The 22,756-nt window shown below is 43.9% G+C and overlaps 2 pseudogenes; both read left to right on the top strand.

Moving 5' to 3' along the window:
* Positions 1-864: 864 nt before the first annotated feature.
* Positions 865-3,457, top strand: LOC128588663 (60S ribosomal protein L21-like; annotated as a pseudogene).
* Positions 3,458-17,116: 13,659 nt separating this feature from the next.
* LOC128587536 (thioredoxin, mitochondrial-like) lies at positions 17,117-17,699 on the top strand (annotated as a pseudogene).
* The last annotated feature ends 5,057 nt before the right edge of the window (positions 17,700-22,756 follow it).

The raw sequence follows: 22,756 nt of genomic DNA, 5'->3' as shown, positions 1-22,756 counted from the left end.
TAATTATATATCAAGTTAGTGACCTAACCATCCAAACAAAATGTATTTCAAATGACTTTAAAACTAACTTCACTGCACATCCCTAGTAAAACTCACCTATCGTGGTGGGAGTGGAAAACATGCAAAAGTTCTAAGCTTTTCTTAGTAATCTCATTGTTAGTATTACTTAACTATTCTACAGAGAGGACAAAGTAATTAAGTAATCATATTAAAGTCTGAAGAGCAAGGATTTCCAGAGGCAGAGAAATGCTAACATAAAAGTCAGAAAGCTAGTAAAACCCTATAATCCTAAATTTGAGCTAGAAAAGTTAGTGTGGACACATGATTTATTCCTTTTTTTAGGAATGCTTGTATTTCTTAGCACTCACTGCTGGAAAGGTAGAGTACTAAGGTTGAGAGGTGGTGAGCACCCCTCAAAACCAGGTTGTTGCCTCTAAAAATCATTTCTCCCTTAAAGGAGCCAGGACTCCATGGGGAAATGATGATTTACAGCTCTGGAACAGGGATTGTACAAGCTCATGATAGACACCTTGTCATCAAGAAAATAAGAAAGGCATGAAAGACTATTGGGGCAATATTAAAAAATTCAAGGGCCAAGGTGAAGAGTTTTCCCTTGGCTACAGATGGACGTCAGTAAAATTAATTACTGAAATAGATTACAAACACATCAAATGTGTTAAAATTCCTAAGTCTATAATACTTGCAAAACATCTTAATTACTTACCATTGGAGGATACTAAGAAACTGTAGGACAGAATATTTTTTTCCTTTACCTTCTTATGTTCAAATTAAACAGACAAAAGATTAACAGGAGACAAGACATACGTATTTTGCCTTTCAGCCAGAGACGCCATCTTCCAGTAATTCACCAAAATGACAAATATAAAAGGAAAGAGGAGAGACACCCGATACATGTTCTCTATGCCTTTTAGAAAATATGGAGTTGTTCCTTTGGCCACATATATGCGAATCTACAAGAAACATGATATTGTAGACATCAAAGGAATGGGTACTGTTCAAAAAGGCATGCCACACAAATGTTACCATGGAAAACTGGAAGAGTCTACAATGTTACCCAGCATGCTGTTGGCATTGTTGTAAACAAGTTAAGGGCAAGATTCTTGCCAAGAGGATTAATGTTCATATTGAGCATATTAAGCACTCTAAGAGCTGAGATAGCTTCCTGAAACGTGTGAAGGAAAATGATCAGAAAAAGAAGGAAGCCAAAGAGAAAGGTACCTGGGTTCAACTGAAGCGCCAGCCTGCACCACCCAGAGAAGCCCACTTTGTGAGAACCAATGGAAAGGAGCCTGAGCTCCTAGAACCCATTCCCTATGAATTCACAGCATATAATATAGTACACAGGAGTACCAGTGGACCCATGCTTTTAGGTGCAAGAACCTATTTATTCCCCATGAGCTCATGGCACAATATGTGTACAGCATAGCACACAGGATAACCAATAGTCCCCATGTAACAGTGATACAAGGTGATGGAACCTCTTTCCCATGAATTCAAAAGTCAATCAATGCTTTGTCATGTTCAATGGCAAGGTGCCCCCCTGAGCTACTGGAACCTCTTCCCCTATGAATTCATGACATGGTAGATACAAATAATAGCATAAAAATGTTTCTTGTTTATTCACTACAAGTGTGATTTTTTTTCCCAAAGAAGTTATTAAAGCAAATTTTTATGTGTCCTAAAAAAAAAAAAAAGACATACGGATTTTGTTTGATGTTACTATTTTAATGTTTACATGCATGAGGGTCTCATGGAAAAAGAAAGTAACAACCCAAACAAGCGGTTAGGCCTGAGAGCTTTTATACCATTTAACAATGAAAAATAACTTTATGGAGAAGTGACAAAACAAAGAAAAAGTTTGAATATGTAGGGATGGTATAAGGTGGAAAGGTAAATATATGGGTCGGGGAAATGAATGGAAGATAAGGGTTAGTTCAGTAAAGTTTATTCATGAAGATTCAAGCTGGTGCCCTTTCCAGTGATAAGAGTTGTCTCCTTAGGCGGCACATGTGGCTCAGTGAGTTGGGCGCCGGCACCATATACCAAGGGTGGCGGGTTCAAAACCGACCCTGGCCAAACTATAACAAAAAATAGCCAGGTGTTGTGGCAGGCACCTGTAGTCCCAGATACTCAGGAGGCTGAGGCAAGAGAATTGCTTGAGCCCAAGCATTTGAGGTTGCTGTGAGCTATGATGCAACAGCACTCTGTGGAGGGCAACAGAGTGAGACTCTGTCTCAAAAAAAAAAAAAAAAAGCCCATGAGACAATTAGAGAAATTTGAGCCCTCATTATATATGTAATAACATTAAAGAAATACAGTTCCTTTTTAAGCATGATTACGATATTGTGGATATTTTTAAAAGATCTTTACCTTTCTAGAGATATATGCTGAAATATTTACTAATGAAATAATTTTATGTCCTAGATTTGGTCTAAAATCAAGGTGGTAGTGGGGAAGAAGAGTGAGTGGAGGTAAAACAATATTGACCATAAAGGGATAATTGTTGAAGCTGGCTGATACTTGAGGGAAATTCATAATAATATTTCTTCTACTTTTATACATTTAAAAGCTTCAATAAAAAATGAAATAAAGCCAGGCACGGTGGCTCATGCCTGTAATCCTAGCACTCTGGGAGGCCAAGGCGGGTGGATTGCCTGAGCTCACGAGTTCAAGACCAGCCTGGGCCAGAACAAGACCCTGTCTCTAAAAATAGCTGCGCATTGTAGCGAGCATTTGTAGTCCCAGCTGCTCGGGAGGCTGAGGCAAGAGAATCGCTTTAGCCCAAGAGTTTGAGGTTGCTGTGAGCTGTGACGCCATGGCACTCTACCAAGGACTCTTGTCTCAAAAAAAAAAAAAAAAGAATGAAAGAAAAGGAGAGGCCTGCCAATAAAAGTGGCTAGATAAAATATAGGGCACCCAGTTAAATTTAAATTTCAGATAAACAATGACAAAATCTTTTAGTGTATATATGTCTCAAATATTTTTTATTTGTTCAATCTGGCAACCCTTCCTCTAATTCTTTAGCTTGTTTTCTTTAGCTGACCATTTTCTCTTTTTGATCACTATTTGACTGCCTGCTCTAAAATGTTATCTGTACGGCACTTCATTAAAGCAGCTAATATTTAAAACCTCTCATGTTAGAACCTGAGGGACATTTCTAGCATTGTCACCTTCAGAGACAGCAGTTATGGTATTTAATTTTGAGTCTCAAAATAGCAGCAGGAAAACTTTTCCCTAGAGAAGGAGGAAAGAGTTTTTGACAGCTCTACCACATTCTTACACCCACAAACGCTGCCACTTTGTTTTCTGTTCTCCCCCCCTTTGATCTGTAATAACAGGCAAAATATTAACCAGCCAGATAGTGGTGGTGATGAGTGGGGTTGATGAGGAGCGGCACCATCCTGGGGGTGCTTCCTCTCCCAGGTGGATGGCTTGAGGTGGGAAAAATGGGAACCAGAATGCAGCCGAGTCCCAACTGTGGCCCTTTAAAGATGCCCACATCTCTATTATGTCTCCATAAGAGTGGACTTAAATTTGAGTTGTTTTCAACATTTTGTACTTCTCTGCACTTTGCCACTCAGAAAAGCTCTGAGAGGTTGAGAGGTTGAATAACTAGCAAAGGGCCACGTTCTCATTCTGGGACTCTGAGCATCATAATTTGGATGAAGCTAAGCTTTGGTACAGTTAGGAACTCCAGACACCTACGTTTCTGTGAACTGTTCACAGTTCCCATCCCAGCTTCTGAAGTGAAGTGCTTGCTACGTGCAGGAGCTCAGGCTCCCTGCTCATTGGATCACTCAGTCCAGATTTAATGAGAGTTGAGCTGGCTATGGGGAAACTGTGGATAAAGCAAAAAAGTTCATCTTCAGAATGTTGCTCACAGTTTAGGGGGAAATATGCAATTAGATATGTGATAACAATGTGAAGAATGCTATGATAGACAGTTGTCTAACCTCTATGTTATGGAAGCCTCCCTGAAAAGGGGATGCTTCAGCTTAGAGCTGAGAGACAAATAAAACAAGATAGGTGAAGAGAAAGAGAAAGACAGGAGAGTGCTCCAGGCAGTGGGAGGAGATGTGCAAAGCCCTGGAGGAAGGCAGAGGGGATGTGGGGAAGGAGGAGAGACAGGGCAGGACCAAAACTTGAGGACACATGGGGCAGACCAAGGCTTCTGTGCCTCTTCAAACCAATATTTCAAATTTATTTTTAAAGTATTTATTTAAAGAAGAAGTTGGCCGGGTGTGGTGGCTCACACCTGCAATGCAAGCACTCTGGAGGCCAAGGCAAGAGGATCGCTTGAGCTCAGGAGTTCAGGACCAGCCTAAGCAAGAGTAAGACCTCATCTCTACCAAAAATAGAACAACTAGCCAGGCGCAGTGGCTCACGCCTGCAATTCAAGCACTCTGGAGGCCGACGCAGGAGGATCACTTGAGCTTAGGAGTTCAGGACCAGCCTGAGCAAGAGCAAGACTTTGTCTATACTAAAAATAAGTGTTGTGGCTGGTGTCTGTAGTCCCAGCTACTCAGGAGGCTAAGGTGGGAGGATCGCTTGAACCCAGGAATTTGAAGTTGCTATGAGCTAGTCTGATGCCATGGCACTCTAGCCTGGGCAAATAAATAAATAAGAAGTTGATTAAACCTGGAGAAAGAGCAGTGAGGATAATCCTGATGGCTCCTCAGCTATTGCCCTATGGTGAGGCATTCTTTTGGCCCCAGTCCCGCCCTGTCAGCCAAATGAAGGGCCTGTGCCTAACAGCACCTGCCCTCCTTATAAGTAGTGTATTGGCCATCAACTTTCACTGAAGCAAACTCTTTGCAGGGGCTTTCCCTTTTTCCCATTCACTCCCCCCCAAGAGACTTCCTCAGTTCCATCTATGAATAGTTACATTTATACTTTTTGTTTTATCATCCTTCTTGATTATGTGGCTTTCCCAATTGCAACCTTATGAGGGGGACAGCTGAGCCTGCAGAACTGGCGAGAGTGGGAAGCTCACAGGCAGCCCCTTGCTGGGCTGAGTCTTTAGGCCCTTGGGCAGGAACACACTGTGACTCATGGTGCATGGTAGCAGCGACAGGGGATGGAGCAGCAGTCCTGGAACCTCCTCAACCAGCCAGGTGTGGGGGCTGTGAAAATACAGATTCCTTGGTCCCATTCCTGACCTATTGAAGTCAGAATTTCTTTTCTTTCTTTCTTTTTTTTTTTTTTTTACAGTTTATGGCCGGGGCTGGGTTTGAACCCGGCACCTCCGGCATATGGGGCCGATGCCCTACTCCTTTGAGCCACAGGCGCTGCCCAGAATTTCTTTTTTTTTTTTTTTTTTGAGACAGAGTCTTACTTGTTGCCCTTGGTAGAGTGCTGTGGCATCATAGCTCACAGCAACCTCAAACTCCTGGCCTTAAGCAATTCCCTCGCCTCAACCTCCCATTGAACTGGGACTACAGGCACCCACCACAACACCCGGCTGTTTTTAGAGATGAGGTGTTGCTCTGGCTCAGGCTGGCCTCAAGCCTGTGAGCTCCACCTGCCTCAGCCTCCCAAGTGCTGGGATTACAGAAGTGAGCCACCATGCCCAGCCACTAAAATCAGAATTTCTAAGCCTCAGACTTAAGAATTTGTATTTTCCAAGTCCTCCTTTTATGAATCTGGTGCTAAACCATTCTGGGACTTATAGGACTCCATTGTAAAAAATGTGCATTTCAAGGCTCAGTGCCTGTGGCTCAAGTGGCTTAGGCGTCAGCCACATACACCTGAGCTGGTGGGTTCAAATCCAGCCCTGGACTGCCAAACAACAATGACGGCTGCAACCAAAAAATAGTTGGGCGTTGTAGCAGGCGCCTATAATCCCAGCCACTTGGGAGGTGGAGGCAGGAGAATCACTTGAGCCCAGGAGTTGGAGGTTGCTGTGAGCTGTGATGCCACAGCATCTACCCAGGGCGACAGCTTGAGGTTCTGTCTCAAAAAAAAAGTGCATTTCAAGCCAATGAAATCTGAATTGAAAGTCTGGCTCCAGCCTTTAACTGTGATCTTAGGACATGCTTTTTGTTTGTTTGTTTTGCCTCTCTGAGCTTCAATTTCTCCAGTAAAGGAAGAAGAGCAGATGGAGGAGGAGGAGGATCAGAAAGGTGGGGAATAACATGACTAACCTGATATTACTGGAGGTAAATGAGACCGTGAATAGCAAGTGCTTGACTCAGTAGCCATGGTGGGTGTAGCCACCTCCCTTTATTTCACTTCCCAGGATGCCAAGGTCCATTCTGGTACCAATACCACTAACAGCTCCATTGCCTTCTGCTTTTATTTCCCAAGAACCTGAATTTTAATCCCCTGCCACATTAGCAGTGGCTTTCATGGAAAATGACAGGACATGGTGATCATTCGCTGAGAAGAGGGCCTGAAATTGAAGCTACAGGAAAAAGGAGTCTGTCTACGCCTTTCCCACCCCTATCTGAAGCCCTACCTCAGGCACAGGCACCTTCCCAAAGAGCTGGTGCCTGGATATTGTTGCTGTATGATGATGATTGATTTGCCTTTTTCTTGAACACTAAGGCCCAGCACAGAAGTAGCCCTGAAGTGGTAGTGACACACATACTGCGCTTGTCTGAGGTCTGGGACTATTACACCTGAGCACATCCATTTACAACACAACAAGAAAAAAGCTGTCCATGGAAGCAGACATTAAAATTTCCCTGTAACATAAGAACTTGGATTGTCTGGCATGTTTGTCAGAATTGAGAGTTTTTAAACATATATTATTTCTATTTTCCTCACAAAATCTTTATGAATTAGGCTACAGCATATTGCTTCTATTAAACTATATAGCCAGGAGAGGTGATGCACACCTGTAATCCTAACACTTTGGGCGGCCTAGGGGACAGGGTCTTTTGAGGGCAGAAGTTCAAGATAACCCAGGCAAAGATGAGAAACAGTCTCTCCAAATAATTTTTTTTAATTAGCCAAGCATGGCAGTGCATGCCTATAGTCCCAGCTACTTGGAAGGCTGAGGCAGGAGGATCACCTGAGCTCAGGAGTTTGAGGTTGTTGTGAGCTGTGATGATGCCACTGCATTCTAACCCAGGCAACATAGACAGACCCTGTTTCCAAAAACAAAACAAAACAAATAAAAAAGCCCAACATCTTTTCCTGATATAAAATTAATGTATGTTTATTAAACACAATTCAGAAAATAGTAAAAATACTATATAAAAAAGAGAATTAAAACCATCTCTATTGACACCATGAGATCACAAAATTAGAATTTTTACATATTTCTTTCAGATATTTTATATGCATGTAAGGATAGTTAATAAAATTGACATAATTCAATAGATTTAGTTTCTAAATCATGATTTTTCACTTAACAATATGTTGTGAATTTTTAATATATTACGAATCATTTTAAAAACTGTAATTTTTAATGTTGACAGTATTCTAGCATATAAATATTCTATAATTTATTTCCCTGTTGTTGGACTTACAGATTATTTTTCCCATTTTTTGCTGTCATAAATATTAAGAGCAAATTTTCCTATTTACACTTTGCCTTTGGGAAAACTGTTGTAAAGAGGTTAAATGGCTTGCCACAGGGCAGGAACTGGAATACAAATTCTGCACTCCATTCTAATTCCCTATTTCATATAGCACAAATGTTAATTTCTCATAACACTATCAATCAACGCTCACAGCATATTTGCCACTTCAATATATGTTATTTCCTGGCTTTCATTTTAAAAACAAACTTTACCGACAGTGTGGGGATACATGAATGCAGTTACTGTATAATCTCCAGGGGTGGGGCGGTAAATGGGGAAATGGGAGTGAGGGGTAATTCAGAGCCGCTAGAACTTTCTCTTCATTTTTTCCTCTTCTCTTCTTCTTCTTTTTTTTCCTTGAGATGAAGTCTCACTCTGTCACACTGGGCAGAGTACTGTGGTGTCATGGCTCACAGCAACTTCAAACTCTTGGGCCTCAGATCCTCTTGCCTCAGCCTCTCAAGTAGCTGGGACTACAGGCGCCCATATGACACCTGGCTAAGTTTTATTTTTTTTTTTTTGTAGAGACAGAGTCTCACTTTATGGCCCTCGGTAGACAGCCATGGCATCACACAGCTCACAACAACCTCCAACTCCTGGGCTTAAGTGATTCTCTTGCCTCAGCCTCCAGAGTAGCTGGGACTACAGGCGCCCACCACAATGCCCGGCTATTTTTTTTTTTTTTTGGTTGCAGTTCAGCTGGGGCCGGGTTTGAACCTGCCACCCTCGGTATATGGGGCCGGCGCCTTACCGACCAAGCCACAGGCACCGCCCCGCTAAGTTTTATATATTCAGTAGACACGGGGGTTCTCACTCTTGCTCAGGCTGGTCTTGAACTCCTGACCTCAAGCAATTTACCTGCCTCAGCCTCTGAGGCATGGGCCTCCGCGCCTGGCCTCATTTCTGCCTCTTCTCATTGCACCACCATCTCCAACTGAAACACCTAACACTGATGACATCCCTTCCTGCTGAGATTCATAAGAGGAAACTAAGCTTCTCTGGCACTTAGCGCACCCACCAAGATGTCAGCCCCTGGACTTTACATGTTGGACTTCTCCTTTTTCTTTATTTGATCCTCTCTCTTCCGCTCTCACACACACACCTGCATACACACACACAAAGTCATAGATACACACTGGCCATTGATTTTCAGTAGAAATTATGGTATTTGTAGTTCTGCTCTGTCACACAGGTGAAAAGATATACTTTCAGTGTAAGAGCTAAAACATGATGAGCCTTTTTCCACGTTTCTTAAAGTTATACTTGAAATGAGTTCAGCCCCAGGTCATGGAAGGCATCCAGGCCTAAGAACCTAGAAGCTGAAGTTCCAACTTTTGGGGCTGAGCTCCATCTCTAACTAGCAGTCTGATCATGGACAAGGTGCTTGTCTCTGTCACCACATTCCATTTTTATTGAATGGTCTTGAAGATTCTTTCCAGTTCTGATATGACATACTTCTGAGCAGACTTGTTTTTTCAGATGCCCTTTTAGTGCATGCATCTCTTAAACCTCCTCTGTTTAAAAAATAGCTTGTTGTTGGCTTCTTCTGGCCATCAAACATCTTGGCTTCCACCCCTCATTCAGGTCCAACCCAAAATACAACTCTTGCAGGAGGCCCACCCCAGAGCCTTCCTGCTGGCAACACTGCTCTCCATCCAGTTAACCAGGACTTCTTTCTGGGGTCCTACACTTTAAAGGACTCTACTCTGGATCTCTTCTGGTCCTCTTCTTTCCCACAGGGTGCCAGGCCTATATAGTGGGATTTGCCCCCCCCAGCTCCCCATTCCCCCTTCTGAATCAAGTTCCTTTTACTTAAGAAACCTAGAACTCCATTCCTGTGAAGCCTGAGCTTCCAGGGCCTACTTGGGCTTTTGCTCCTCCCTATCTTTAGGGTAGACCATACTGCCCAAAATGTGGTCAGAGGGCGGCTGTCTGGAATTGTGGACAGAACTTAAATATGTGGGAAGGAGTCTTATATACAAGTGTCTTTCAGGTCAGTCTGAACAGAAGGGTAGGTGTCCGCTGAAGGGAGGTTGGAAACATCTATCTGCACCTCTTCACTAAGCACACAACTGTTGGGCCTGCCTGTGGGATACATTATCTTGCAAAGAGAGGCATAGAGCAGTCAGGAAAAGTGGCTTTTAGACTCTGTGAGTTACTTGTGGTCACATAGGAGGATCCTCTCTCTGGAATGAATAGGCAGTAAAAAGAGGGTGGGGAAGCCACAGATTTTTCACTTTTGGCTTTAGCCAGATTAAAGCTCTGGACACAAAAGTCATTTATGACTTCTTGTCTGGACTTGATCCTGCCAGCCTAGAGTTATGATCTTGTGGGCACAAAGTATGATATCATATTAGCAATAATAACGACAATAGATTACTGAGGCCAACCTGATCCCATGTTGACATTATTTCTGTTTGTGTTGGTCCATTTTCCTTCCATCCACCTCCCCCTGCATAAAGGTTAAAGCAAAGCAATCTCTTTAGGCTGACATAGCCAACCCTCAATTAACTAGTACATCTGAGACCAGAGTTGTAATAAATGGTCTATTTAAAAAGCATGTAAATCACAAACTTCATTAACTACTTTCTCACATCACAGTATTTTTCAAGTTTAGAAGCGGTGATTTTGCAAAGTCTATAAATTATATTATTATGATATTTCAAAAGAATCAAGATGAAAAAGTATGTGCCCTTTAAAATGATTCTAGTTGTAGTTCTACCAAGTCAAAATATTAGCTTGAGAAAATTCTACCCCATCCACAAATGAGCTAGATGACACTGAACAAGTTATTTACCCTCTAGGGGACTAAGTTTCTTTAACTGTAAAATGAGGGGGTTGGATTAGATGGGCTCTGAGGTTTCTTCCAAATCTAAGGTTTTATGATTGTCTGTGATTTTATAAGCAGTTATGCCTACAGCTATTTAGCAAAGAAAATTGCAGAATGTGAAAACCTTTAGGACTTAGCAAAGAAATGAAAAGGCCATTCATCAGGAAATGGGGTCAAGTTAGAGAGCAAGGCGTGCAGTTGCCAGAGCAACTCATGTTTGAAAAGAAATTATTACAGATTTAAGCACAGGCTTTTGCAGGCTGAGGAGAAAGAAAAGAAACAGGAGGAGCATATTTTCCTGATGCTTTCCTGGAAGAGGAATCATAAGATAGCTTTGGTTAACTTTCTGGAACAATGTGAAATATATAAGAAACAAACACACGTAAAATACCCAGTAATAAGCTGGCTAGAGTTGTATGTGCTATAGCATCTTTCCTTGGTGTTCCCCCCCACTTAGTGTTTTTGTTTGTTTGTTTGTTTTTTGTTTTGAAACAGAGTTTCACTTTGTCACCCTAAGTAGAATGCTGTGGTGTCATAGCCCACAACAACCTCAAACTCTTGGGCTCAAGAGATCTTCTTGCCGTAGTCTCCTGAGCTGGGACTACAGGTACCCACCACAATGCTAATTGTTTTCTAGAGATAGGGTCTCACTTTGCTCAGGCTTGTCTTGAACTTGTGAGCTCAAGCAATACACCTGCCTCAGCCTCCCAGAGTGCTAGGATTACAGGCATGAGCCACTGCACCCACCTGTCCTTAGTGTTTTTTTTTTTTTTTTTTTTTTTTGTAGAGACAGAGTCTCACTTTATGGCCCTCGGTAGAATGCCGTGGCCTCACACAGCTCACAGCAACCTCCAACTCCTGGGCTTAAGCTCCTGGGCTTAAGCGATTCTCTTGCCTCAGCCTCCCAAGCAGCTGGGACTACAGGCGTGTCCTTAGTGTTTTAATCTAAGTTCAAAGTTTGAAAGCCAACTCTCCGTAGGTACTTGCGCAGCTGCCCACAGCAAGCCTATTTCCCTTCCTATTTAAATCCTTGTTTTGGTTCTTTGGGCTACTGTAACAAAATGCCATAGATAGGGTGGCTTATAAACAACAGAAATTTATGTCTCACATTTCTGGAGGCTGAGAAGTCCAAGATCAAGGCATCAGAAGATTCAGTTTGCGGGGACAACCTTCTTTCCGGTACACAGAGGGCGCCATCCCCCTGTGTCTTCACATGGTGGAAGGACACTAATCTCATTTGTGACCGATCTAATCACTTCCCAAAGGCCACACCTCTTAATATCATCACCTTGGGAATTAGAATTTCAACTTATGATTTGGGGGGTGGTGGGAAGAGAGAGGAAACAAACATTCAGACCATAACATATCCCTCAAATCCTATAAATATGATTCTGTGCTAAAGCTGAGGTTGAAAACTGGTGTCAAAGGCTAGGAATGGCTAGCCTATAATACTAGTAGGACTCTAAGAGACCCAGGCCAGCAAATTGCTTGAGCTCAGGAGTTGAAGACCCACCTAAGTAAGAGTGAAACACTGTCTCTTCTAAAAATAGAAGATTTGAGGCAAGAATATGGCTTGAATCCAAGAGTCTGAGGTTGCTGTGAGTCCCAGCACTCTACCCAAGGTGAAAGAGCTCACTCTGTCTCAAAAAAAAAAAAAAAGGAAGAAAGATAGGAGAAAGAAAGGAAAGAAAAGGGAAAGGGAAGGGAAAGAAAGGAAGAAAGAAAAAGAAAACTGGTGTAAAGCCCCCAAATCCTCTTAGTGATAATGTAAGAAAGTGATGAGACATTCAACTTTCTTCACAAACTAAATTGTAATACCGTCAACCAAACTACTTATTAAACTCAAGGCCACAATCAAACTTTTCCAGAAATTATGGCTGTCCCCAGAAGGAAAGGCCTTTAGTCCTGTACCTGCCTGCTAAAGAGAAGGTGAGGAACTATGCAGTTTGCCGCAGAAGTTCAACTGTATTAAGAAAAAACAAATTCACACCTGACTCCACATGCTTTATAACTGATGAAAATAGAGAAAATCACAAGGATGGGGTGGGAAGGAAATATTAACAAAAGAATTATAAAATCTCAGGTCTAGCTAATCAGCTTTTGAACAAATAAAATTTGACTATATTTCTGATAGTTATATTAAAAGTTGAAAAGGTGGCTCGGCGCCTGTGGCTCAAGTGGCTAAGGTGCCAGCCATATACACCTGAGCTGGTGGGTTCGAATCCAGCCCGAGCCCGCCGAACAACAATGACAGCTACAACCAAAAAACAGCCGGGCGTTGTGGCGGGTGCCTGTAGTCCCAGCTACTTGAGAGGTGGAGGTAGGAGACTCGCTTGAGCCCAGGAGTTGGGAGACTGCTATGAGCTGTGATGCCACAGCACTCTACCCAGGGCAACAGCTTGAGGCTATGTCTTAAAAAAAATAATAAATAAATTGAAAAGGTGGATATAAATATGTATGTCAATGCATTTCCTATTGTTTTCTTATATTCAAAAAGTCACAGGTTTCCTAAGAATGCAGGCAATTTTCACTGTGCTTGTGTTTCTGAAATATGACTCAATTTCTTCTATAATGTGCTACGTATTTTTGCAAATTTCCTCTTTTTGTTAGTATGTTTTGTTGAACACAAAGAATGCACTAACAACTGTCTGGGAAATAGACACTCAGTATCTGTCCATTGTTTTTTTAACCTAAATAAAATACCATTTCTCATTAAAAGTTTAGACATGCAGAACAGATCACTGAAATATAGTGCAGCCCTTCCAAGTGAAGGGTCTGGTGAAGAGGAGGTGGGAGATTTTCATAAGATATTCTGGGCAATGTCAGCTATATTTGAGCTTTGGGAAAGTTTCAGAAACAGCTATTTTTTTCAGGAGTTAGAAAGAACAATCACAGTGCCTATAACATTGCGTGTTATTTTACTTAACAAACACTCATATAGCACTTAGTATGTGCCAGGCACTATAAGTGATTTACAAATACAAATATTTTCGATTTTTTATAACAACTGTACAGTACAGCAGTATTATCATCCCTGTTTTAACATATGAAGCAGGCCTGGTGAGGTGGCTCATGCTTGTAATCCTAGCACTCTGAGAGGCTGAGGCCTGGCAGGTAAATTGCTTGAGCTCAGAAGTTCAGATGAGCCTGAGCAATAGCAAGACCCATCTCTACTAAAAATAGAAAAACTAGCCGGTAGTTGTATTGGGTGCCTGTAATCCCAGCTACTAGAGAGGCTTAAGGCAAGAGATCACTTGAGCCCAGGAGTTTGAGGTTTCTGTGAGCTATAAACACCACTCTACCCTGGGTGACAGAGTGATACTCTGTCTCAAAAAAGAAAAAAAGCAACTGAGGCCCAGACAGGTTATTTGCTGAAAGTCCACAGCCACAGAGCAACAGAACCCTGGTTATTCAGCTTGAGTCCATGTTCTGAGCCACTACGCTCTGTTCCTCTCATATAGGTCATTTTCTAAAGATGAGGTGGGAGTTAGAGAATGTCTGGATACCCCGGCCCCTTCTCTACTGTGGAAATGCTACTTTTAACTTTTGGTAACTTCTACTTTTTTTGACCTGGCCATTGTTTCTCAGGTCCATCAAATGATAAAAGATACCATTAAATAAACCCCAAAGAATTTTAAGTGTAATCTCTAGAATTACCTTGCTTAAGAAGGTGAGATCAGTAAGTTAAAGGAAAAAGCAGCAAGATATTAATTGTTTGGGTAGACTGAAGCCCTTAGTCACTTTTATTGTTTGTACAAAAATTAATAAAACGGGTTCAGTGCCTGTAGATCAACGACTAGGGTGCTGGCCACATACACCGGAGCTGGCAGGTTCAAACCCAGCCCGGGCCTGCCAAAACAATGATAACTACAACAAAAAAATAGCTGGATGTTATGGTGGGCGCCTGTAGTCCCAGTTACGTGGGAGGCTGAGGCAAGAGAATCACTTAAGCCCAAGAGTTTGAGGTTGCTGTGAGCTGTGATGCCACAGCACTCTATCAAGGGCAACATAGTGAGACTCTGTCTCAAAAAAAAATATATCAATAAAATGGTTTTGTTGCTGTATTTATAGATTAATACCAACGACTTTTCTTTGGTTTAAGTGAAAAAAGATATCAGTTCCTACAAAATATTAATACTTTGGCCAAGGACTTTAGATTGTAACATTCTCTAATTACTAACAGGAATTATGTGTATGTAGCACAAGAATGTTAATTATTTGTCATAACTAAAACTTTAAAAGAACCTATTTACTGGCTCCGCACCCACAGCACCAGCCACATACGCGGAGGGTGGCAGGTTCAAACCCGACCCGGGCCAGCTAAACAACAACAACTGCAACAAAAAATAGCTGGACGTTGTGGCAGGCACCTGTAGGCCCAGCTACTCGGGGCTGAGGCAAGAGAATCACTTAAGCCCAGGAGTTGGAGGTTGATGCGAGCTGTGATGCCATGGCACTCTAACGAGGGCAACATAATGAGACTCTGACTCAAAAAAAAAAATAGGGGGCGGCGCCTGTGGCTCAGTGAGTAGGGCACCGGCCCCATATGCCAAGGGTGGCGGGTTCAAACCCAGCCCCGGCCAAACCACAACAAAAAAATAGCCGGGCCTTGTGGCGGGCGCCTGTAGTCCCAGCTACTCGGGAGACTGAGGCAAAAGAATTGCCTAAGCCCAAGAGCTGGAAGTTGCTGTTTGCTGTGACACCACAGCACTCTACTGAGGGTGACAAAGTGAGACTCTGTCTCTAAAAAAAATAAAAAATAAAATAAAATAACCTATCTACCCATCAGTATGAGTATGGCTAAATTAAAGAACATGCATGCACTGGAACTGAAAGCAATCAGTGAAAAGGATAAGGTCAATCTATATACGTTTACATGGAAAAAGTAACATTATTAAGTGAAAAAAGAAGCTTCTGGAAAGAAGGAGGATGACAGGCAGGATCTCATCTAATGTGCACAATGTGAAGGTATTCAACACACTACTAGGTGAAGGGCTCAACTATAACTTGAACTTTATTTTGGAAATGAATACAATGTAACTTAAGGCAAGGCACAGTGGCTCTCGCCTATAACCCTAGCACTCTGGGAGGCCGAGGCAGGTGGATCTCCTGAGGTCACAAGTTCAAGACCACAGCAAGACCCCAACACCTGGGCATTGTGGTGGACACCTGTAGTCCCAGCTACTTGGGAGGCAAGAGAATCTCTTGAGCCCAAGAGTTTAAGGTTCCTGTGAGCACTCTACTGAGGGTGACAAAGTGAGACTCTGTCTCAAGTAAATAAATAAGATAATGTAAATTAAATATTTGTACCCTCATATCAATCTGAAATTAAAAAAAAAAAAAAGGCAGGATAACAATCCCTAAAAAGAAAAGAATAAAAAAGCTAAACTAACACTCTCATAGTATTACACTATTATATTGGGAAAACCACATAAGAACAACATTGGGGGTGACGTCTGTGGCTCAAGGAGTAGGACGCCAGCCCCATATACTGGAGGTGGTGGGTTCAAACCTGGCCCCGGCCAAAAACTGCAAAAAACCCCCAAAAAACCCAGCATTGGTTGTTTTTTTTTTTTTTTTTTGGCTGGGGCTGGGTTTGAACCCACCACCTCCAGCATATGGGGCCGGCGCCCTACTCTGTTGAGCCACAGGCGCCACCCAGCAGCATTGGCTTTTTTATGTCTATAACATATAGCCATGCTGGCTACAAACAGAAAAAATCTGAAAGAATATGTACAAACCTCTTATGAATGGTCACTTCTGAAGAATTAGCTGAAGGGTTGTGGTGGTGAAAAGAAGGTATACTTTTACTTTCTTAATTTCTACTTCTTGTGGTAGTTAAGATTCACCAAATGCATATAAGGTAAAGCACAAGCAAATGTATGGAAACCCTTAAAAAACTGGAGAGAGAGGGCAGCGCCTGTGGCTCAGTCGGTAAGGCTCAGGCCCCATATACCGAGGGTGGCGGGTTCAAACCCAGCCCCGGCTGAACTGCAACCAAAAAATAGCCGGGCGTTGTGGCGGGCGCCTGTAGTCCCAGCTACTCGGGAGGCTGAGGCAAGAGAATCGCTTAAGCCCGGGAGTTGGAGGTTGCTGTGAGCTGTGTGATGCCATGGCACTCTACCGAGGGCCATAAAGTGAGACTCTGTCTCTACAAAAAAAAAAAAAAAATAGCCGGGTGTTGTGGCGAGCGCCTGTAGTCCCAGCTACTTGGGAGGCTGAGGCAAGAGAATCGCCTAAGCCCAGGAGTGGAAGGTTGCTGTAAGCTGTGACACCACAGAACTCTACCGAGGGTGATAGAGTGAGATTCTCTCTCTAAAAAAACAAACAAAAAGTAAAGACTGGTAAGTCAATAGTTAATGGGCTGGTCTTTTATTCCTATACATCTTGTATATTCTTTTTAGAAACTCATACACACATGTATGTGACAATCACCATATTTCACACCGTTAAAAGAAAAATTTTTTACAGTTTACAGTGCTGGCCATATGCACCAAGGGTAGCGGGTTCGAACCTGACCCAGGCCAGCTAAACAACAACAACTGCAACAACAATAATAAAAATAGCTGGGCCTTCTGGTGGGTGCCTGTAGTCCCAGCTACTTGGGAGGCAGAGGCAAGAGAATTGCTTAAGCCCAGAAGTTTGTGGTTGCTGTGAGCTGTGATGTCATGGCGTTCTACCAAGGGTGACATAGTGAGACTGTGTCTCAAAAAAAAAAAAAAAACTTTATATCTTTCCATTCGTGCTGCAGGGAGATGGCTCAGCGACTTCTCCTAAGGAGGTTTCTGGCCTCTGTCATCTCCAGGAAGTTCCCTCAGGGTGGGTGACCACCCCTTACCTCTGGGGCCCTGCAGACCCCACAGTGCAGTCTTGGTGGCCTGACAGTAATACCCAGCCCAACCTGGACAATAGGTACCACCAAGATCCATTTAACAACCTTTAACATCCAAGATAGACCTGACTTTCAAGACCGAGTTGTCAACAGTGAGACTCCAGTGGTTGTGGATTTTCATGCACAATGGTGTGGCCCCTGCAAGATCCTGGGGCCAAGGTTAGAGAAGATGGTGGCCAAGCAGCATGGGAAGGTGGTGATGGCCAAGGTAGACATTGATGACCACACAGACCTTGCTATTGAATATGAGGTGTCAGCAGTACCCACCATGCTAGCCATTAAGAACGGGGATGTGGTGGACAAGTTTGTGGGCAACAAGGATGAGGACCAGCTGGAAGCCTTCCTGAAGAAGCTGATTGGCTGACAAGCAGGGAAGAGTCCTGACTGCCTGGGACCCCCATGGTCCCAGGGAGGGATCCCCATAGAACTCACAGTCCTTCTGTGCTGGCCCTTTCTGCCACCTGCCTCTGTATGGCCCCTGTGGCCCGTGCTTTGGAGATCAGCCTCCAAACACAGGAGCCACACGTGTTTTTGAGCCGGCTGACTGCCAGGGTGGCTGTCAGAGGAATGGTGCTGCTGCTGGCCTGGGGACAGCGCCTTCCCACCCACCTGCTCTTGTCTGCTTCCAGGGCTTGTTTCAGTTCTCCAGGATGCTTGGGGAGAGCCCAGGGCCAGCCCACAGCGTTCCTGGTCACACAGCAACACCTTGGTCCCTCCTGATGTGAACATCTGCCTCCTAATGTCTTTCTTTCCTGCTGCAGTTTTGTAAAAAGAAAAAGAAAGAAAAAAGAAACCAGAACAAGTGAGAGTAATATATAATTCTCTCTTTTTTGTAGGTCTGTAATAAAGAACTTTATGTGAAAAAAAAGAAACTTTAGACAAATAAAATTTATTACAGTTTATTTGAGCAAAAAATGATTCATGACTTGGGCAACATTCAGAACCAGAAGAGGTGGAGTGCTCCACCCAGCAGTACGAGCAGCAAGCGTTTATAGGCCAAACATGGAAGCAAAGCAGAAAATCACCTGTTTGGCTGCACCTACGTGGCATGGTCTTATTTGGCATGAACTGATCAGCTGACTGCCTATGACTGACTGAACGTTGGCTGTCATGAAATACACTCCGAGGTTAGATTGTGGTTTGTGACAAAGGAACTCAAAGCATAGATACAGGGTGGCACCTGTGGCTCAGTGAGCAGGGCGCTGGCCCATATACCGAGGGTGGCAGGTTCAAAACAGCCCCTGGCCAAACTGTAACAAAAAATAGCCAGGTGTTGTGGTGGGCACCTGTAGTCCCAGCTACTCGGGAGGCTGAGGCAAGAGAATTGCCTAAGAGTTGGAGGTTGCTGTGAGCTGTGACACTACAGCACTCTGAAGAGAGCGATAAAGTGAGACTCTGTCTCTATAATAAAAAAAAAAAAGCATAGATACAGCCTCAAGTTCATGGCATCCTCCTTATTTAATCTGACAATACTGATCAAGTGGCAGCGGGATATGAGAAAAACAACATGACAAGGAGGTAGACAACCAGTCCAGGTTCTATCTCTGACTCACTGAGTAGCCATTGCTGCTTAATACCTATGGGTTCTTTTTTCTGTCCTTTCTTTTTCTGAGACGGAGTCTCCTCACCCTGGGTAGAGTGCCCTGGCATCACAGCTCACAGCAATGTCAAACTCTTGGGCTTCAGCAATCCTCCTGCCTCAGCCTCCCAAGTAGCTGGAATTATAGGCGTCCACCACCACTCCCGGCTAGTCTTTCTATTTTTAGTAGAGACAGGGTCTTCCTCTTGCTCAGGCTGATCTGAACAATCTGATCAATCTGATCTCAAGCAATCCACTTGCCTCAGCCTCCCAGGATAGCAGGCGTAAGCCACCATGTCCAGTTGTATGTGTTCTGGTTCAATCCCCTTAAAAACAAAATCTATGATTCAAAAAGGAAGAGAATGGTATCTTTTTTGGTGGAGATGTGTCCCCAATGCTAGCAAAAGCTTTGCCAAGCAGCTTACTAAGCAGTGCTGAAGGCAACGTATGAAAGATTTATCAGTGTCCTTGCCTTTGGTATGGACTTCCCTGCTTCCTCCGTGGTCTCTTCACGTGTCACACTGTGCAGTTATGAGGGTCACTATGGCCAGTTTTTCATACCTCACTGCCTCCTCTCTGCTGCTTCTCCTCTGCTTTCAGGTATGAGAGAAATCCCAAATGTAGGCCATCCTGTGCTCCCCTGCCCAAGAGGCTCTACCCAACCTGTACGTCGTAGGCAGCATGATCTTCCCCAGACTTGTATCTAACAATGTCATCCCAGTGTGAAATTCCTCATTATAGTTCCCCACCATTTACAACCAACTCGGTGGACTCTTTATCCCATGGCCCCAGTGTACCTTTCTGCTTCCCCCTGCCTTCCATATTATACTGATGCCAATATCTACCCCATTCCCCACATGCAAAATTAGACACGTGGAAATGTACTCAGTTTATGATATGCAGGCCCATAGTCTCTTAGCAAAGTTCCCAGAGGCTAGAGATATTACAAAATATGTAATTATTTTAGGGTGTTTTTTTTTTTTTTTGAGACAGAGTCTCAAGCTATTGCACTGGGTAGAGTGCTGTGGCATCACAACTCACAGCAACCTCAAACTCTTGGGCTTAAGCGATTCTCTTGCCTCAGCCTCCCAAGTAGCTGGGACTACAGATGCCTACCACAACACCCGGCTATTTTTTGGTTGCAGTTGTCATTGTTGCTTAGCAGGCCCCAGCCAGGTTCAAACTCGCCACCCTAGGTGTATGTGGCTGGTGCACTACTGACTGAGCTATCGCACTACTGTTGCCAATTTTTTAGGTTTTGACAAGTACCTTGTGCTTATGCTGCATATTACACAACACCTAGAAGTGTCTAAAGCATCAACTTTTTATCAAACACATTAAGAATTTGTTGGAAAGCTAGAATATTTGCCTTAAGTGTGATAAGTTTGCACATGACCTGAAGTCAGTTCAGATATGATTTTCCACTGAGTCAGGTATCTTACCTTGGCCCCTGCGGATCTATTATTCACCCTTCTCCATATGCTCTGTGCCCTGGAAACTGACCTGTCTGGGCTTTGGCCCCACACATCATTACCTCTGATGGGGTACAGCTAATGGGGAGCCCATAAAGCTCTCCAGGAAGATTGGGGTCTTCCCCATGACTGAAGGACTCTGATGCTCACAGTAGCTCTTAGGTGGTCATTTTTCCCTGTCTCTTTCCTTCTGAGTTCTAAGAACCACTCTCTCCTCACATCTCCTTTTTTTTTTTTTGTAGAGACAAAGTCTCACCTTATCACCCTCGGTAGAGTGCTGTGGCGTCACACGGCTCACAGCAACCTCCAAATCCTTGGGCTTAGGCGATTCTCTTGACTCAGCCTCCCAAGCAGCTGGGACTACAGGTGCCCGCCATAACGCCTGGCTATTTTTTTGTTGCAGTTTGGCTGGGGCTGGGTTTGAACCCGCCACCCTCGGCATATGGGGCCGGCGCCCTACCCGCTGAGCCACAGGCACCGCCCACACATCTCCTTTTGTCTAAGGGTCATAACAGCTCTACCTTTTCTAGTGCCAGGGCATGGTTCCATATCGCATCCCTGTGGCCAGCAATAGCCCCCATAGTTTCTCTGCACCCCACCCGCACCTTTATAGATAATCTCTTTATTAAAGTCTCTTCAAGTAACAATTTGAGAATGCCATCTGTCGGGCTGCACCTGTGGCTCAGTCAGTAAGGTGCTGGCCCCATATACCAAGGGTGGCGGGTTCAAACCTGGCCCCGGCCAAACTGCAACAAAAAAATAGCTGGGTGTTGTGGCAGGCGCCTGTAGTCCCAGCTACTTGGGAGGCTGAGGCAAGAGAATCGCTTAAGTCCAGGAGTTGGAGGTTGCTATGAGCTGTGTGATGCCATGGCACTCTACCGAGGGCCATAAAGTGAAACTCTGTCTCTACAAAAAAAAAAAAAAAAAAAGAGAATGCCATCTGTTTCCTGGGGGGTCCCTGACAAATGTAGCCCACTAATGAGTTCAGACTGAGTCAGGTCTGGTTTTCTTGCTTAATAGGTTAAGAAAAATGTTTCAGTTTCTAGAACTTTTTGGATTTTGGAATGACAGATAATATAATATATTGTGAATCCATACATTACACTATTTCTTCTCTGCGTGTGTGTTTTTAGACTGAGTCTCACATTGTTGCCCTTGGTAGAGTGCCATGGTGTCATAGCTCACAGCAACCTCAAACTCTTGGGCTCAAGTGATACTCTTGCCTCAGTCTCCCAAGTAGCTGGGACTACAGGTGCCTACCACAACGCCCGGCTATTTTTATATACAAGGTCTTGCTCTGGCTCAGGCTGGTCTCCAACCTGTCAGCTCAAGCAATTCACCGGCCTCAGCCTCCCATGTTTCTTCTGTGTTTTGAGGGGTGTTTTATTGTTGTTTGTTTTGTTTTTTTGAAATGGAGTCTCACTCTGTCACCCTAGAGCCATGATAGAGGGCCGTGGCTTCATAGCTCACAGCAACCTCAAACCCCTAGACTAAAGTGTTCCTTTTGTCTCATCCTCCCAAGTTGCTGGGATTATAAGTGCCTGCCACAATGCCCTGCTACTTTTTTCTATTTTTTTTTTTCAGAGACAGAGTCTCACTTTTGTCGCCCTCAGTAGAGTGCTCTGGCATCACAGCTCACAGCAACCTCTAGCTCTTGGGCTCAGGCAATTCTCTTGTCTCAGTTTCCTGAATAGCAGCGACTATAGGCACTGACCACTGCGCCTGGCTATTTTTTTGTTGCAGTTTGGCTGGGGCCAGGTTCAAACCCACCACCCTCAGTATATGGGGTGGGTGCCCTACCCACTGAGCCATAGGTGCTGCCCTAGTTTTTTTATCTTTAGTGGAGAAGTGGTCTCACTTTGCTCAGTCTGATCTCAAACTCCCCAACTCAGGTGATCCACCCACCTTGGCTGCCTAGAATGCTAGAATAACAGGTATGAGCCGACGTGCCCAGCCATCTTCTATTTTTTCTTTTCTTTTTTATTTCTTTCTCTTTTTTTGAGACAGAGTATCACTGTGTCACCCTCAGTAGAGTGCTGTGACTTCACAGCTACAGCAACCTCTAACTCTTGGGCTTAAGCGATTCTCTTGCCTCAGCCTCCTGAATAGCTGTGACTATAGGTGCCTGCCACAATGCACAGCTATTTCTGAGAGATGGCGTCTTGCTCTGGCTCAGCCTGGTCTCCAACTCCTGAGCTCAGACAATCTGCCTGCCTCGGCCTCCCAGAGTGCTAAGATCATAGGTGTGAGCCACTGCACCTGGCCCATCTTCTGTTTCTTTCTTTCTTTCTTTTTAAAGACAGAGTATCACTTTGTCACCCTCGGTAGAGTGCTATGGCATTACAGCTCACAGCAACCTCCAGATCTTGGGCTAGGTGATTCTCTTGCCTCAACCTCCCAAGTAGCTGGGACTACAGGTGCGGCCACAATGCC

Source organism: Nycticebus coucang, chromosome 6 (assembly GCF_027406575.1).
Source record: "Nycticebus coucang isolate mNycCou1 chromosome 6, mNycCou1.pri, whole genome shotgun sequence".
NCBI lineage: Eukaryota > Metazoa > Chordata > Mammalia > Primates > Lorisidae > Nycticebus > Nycticebus coucang.
Note: the sequence above shows the minus strand (reverse complement) of the source record. Positions and strands in the feature narration are given on the sequence as shown.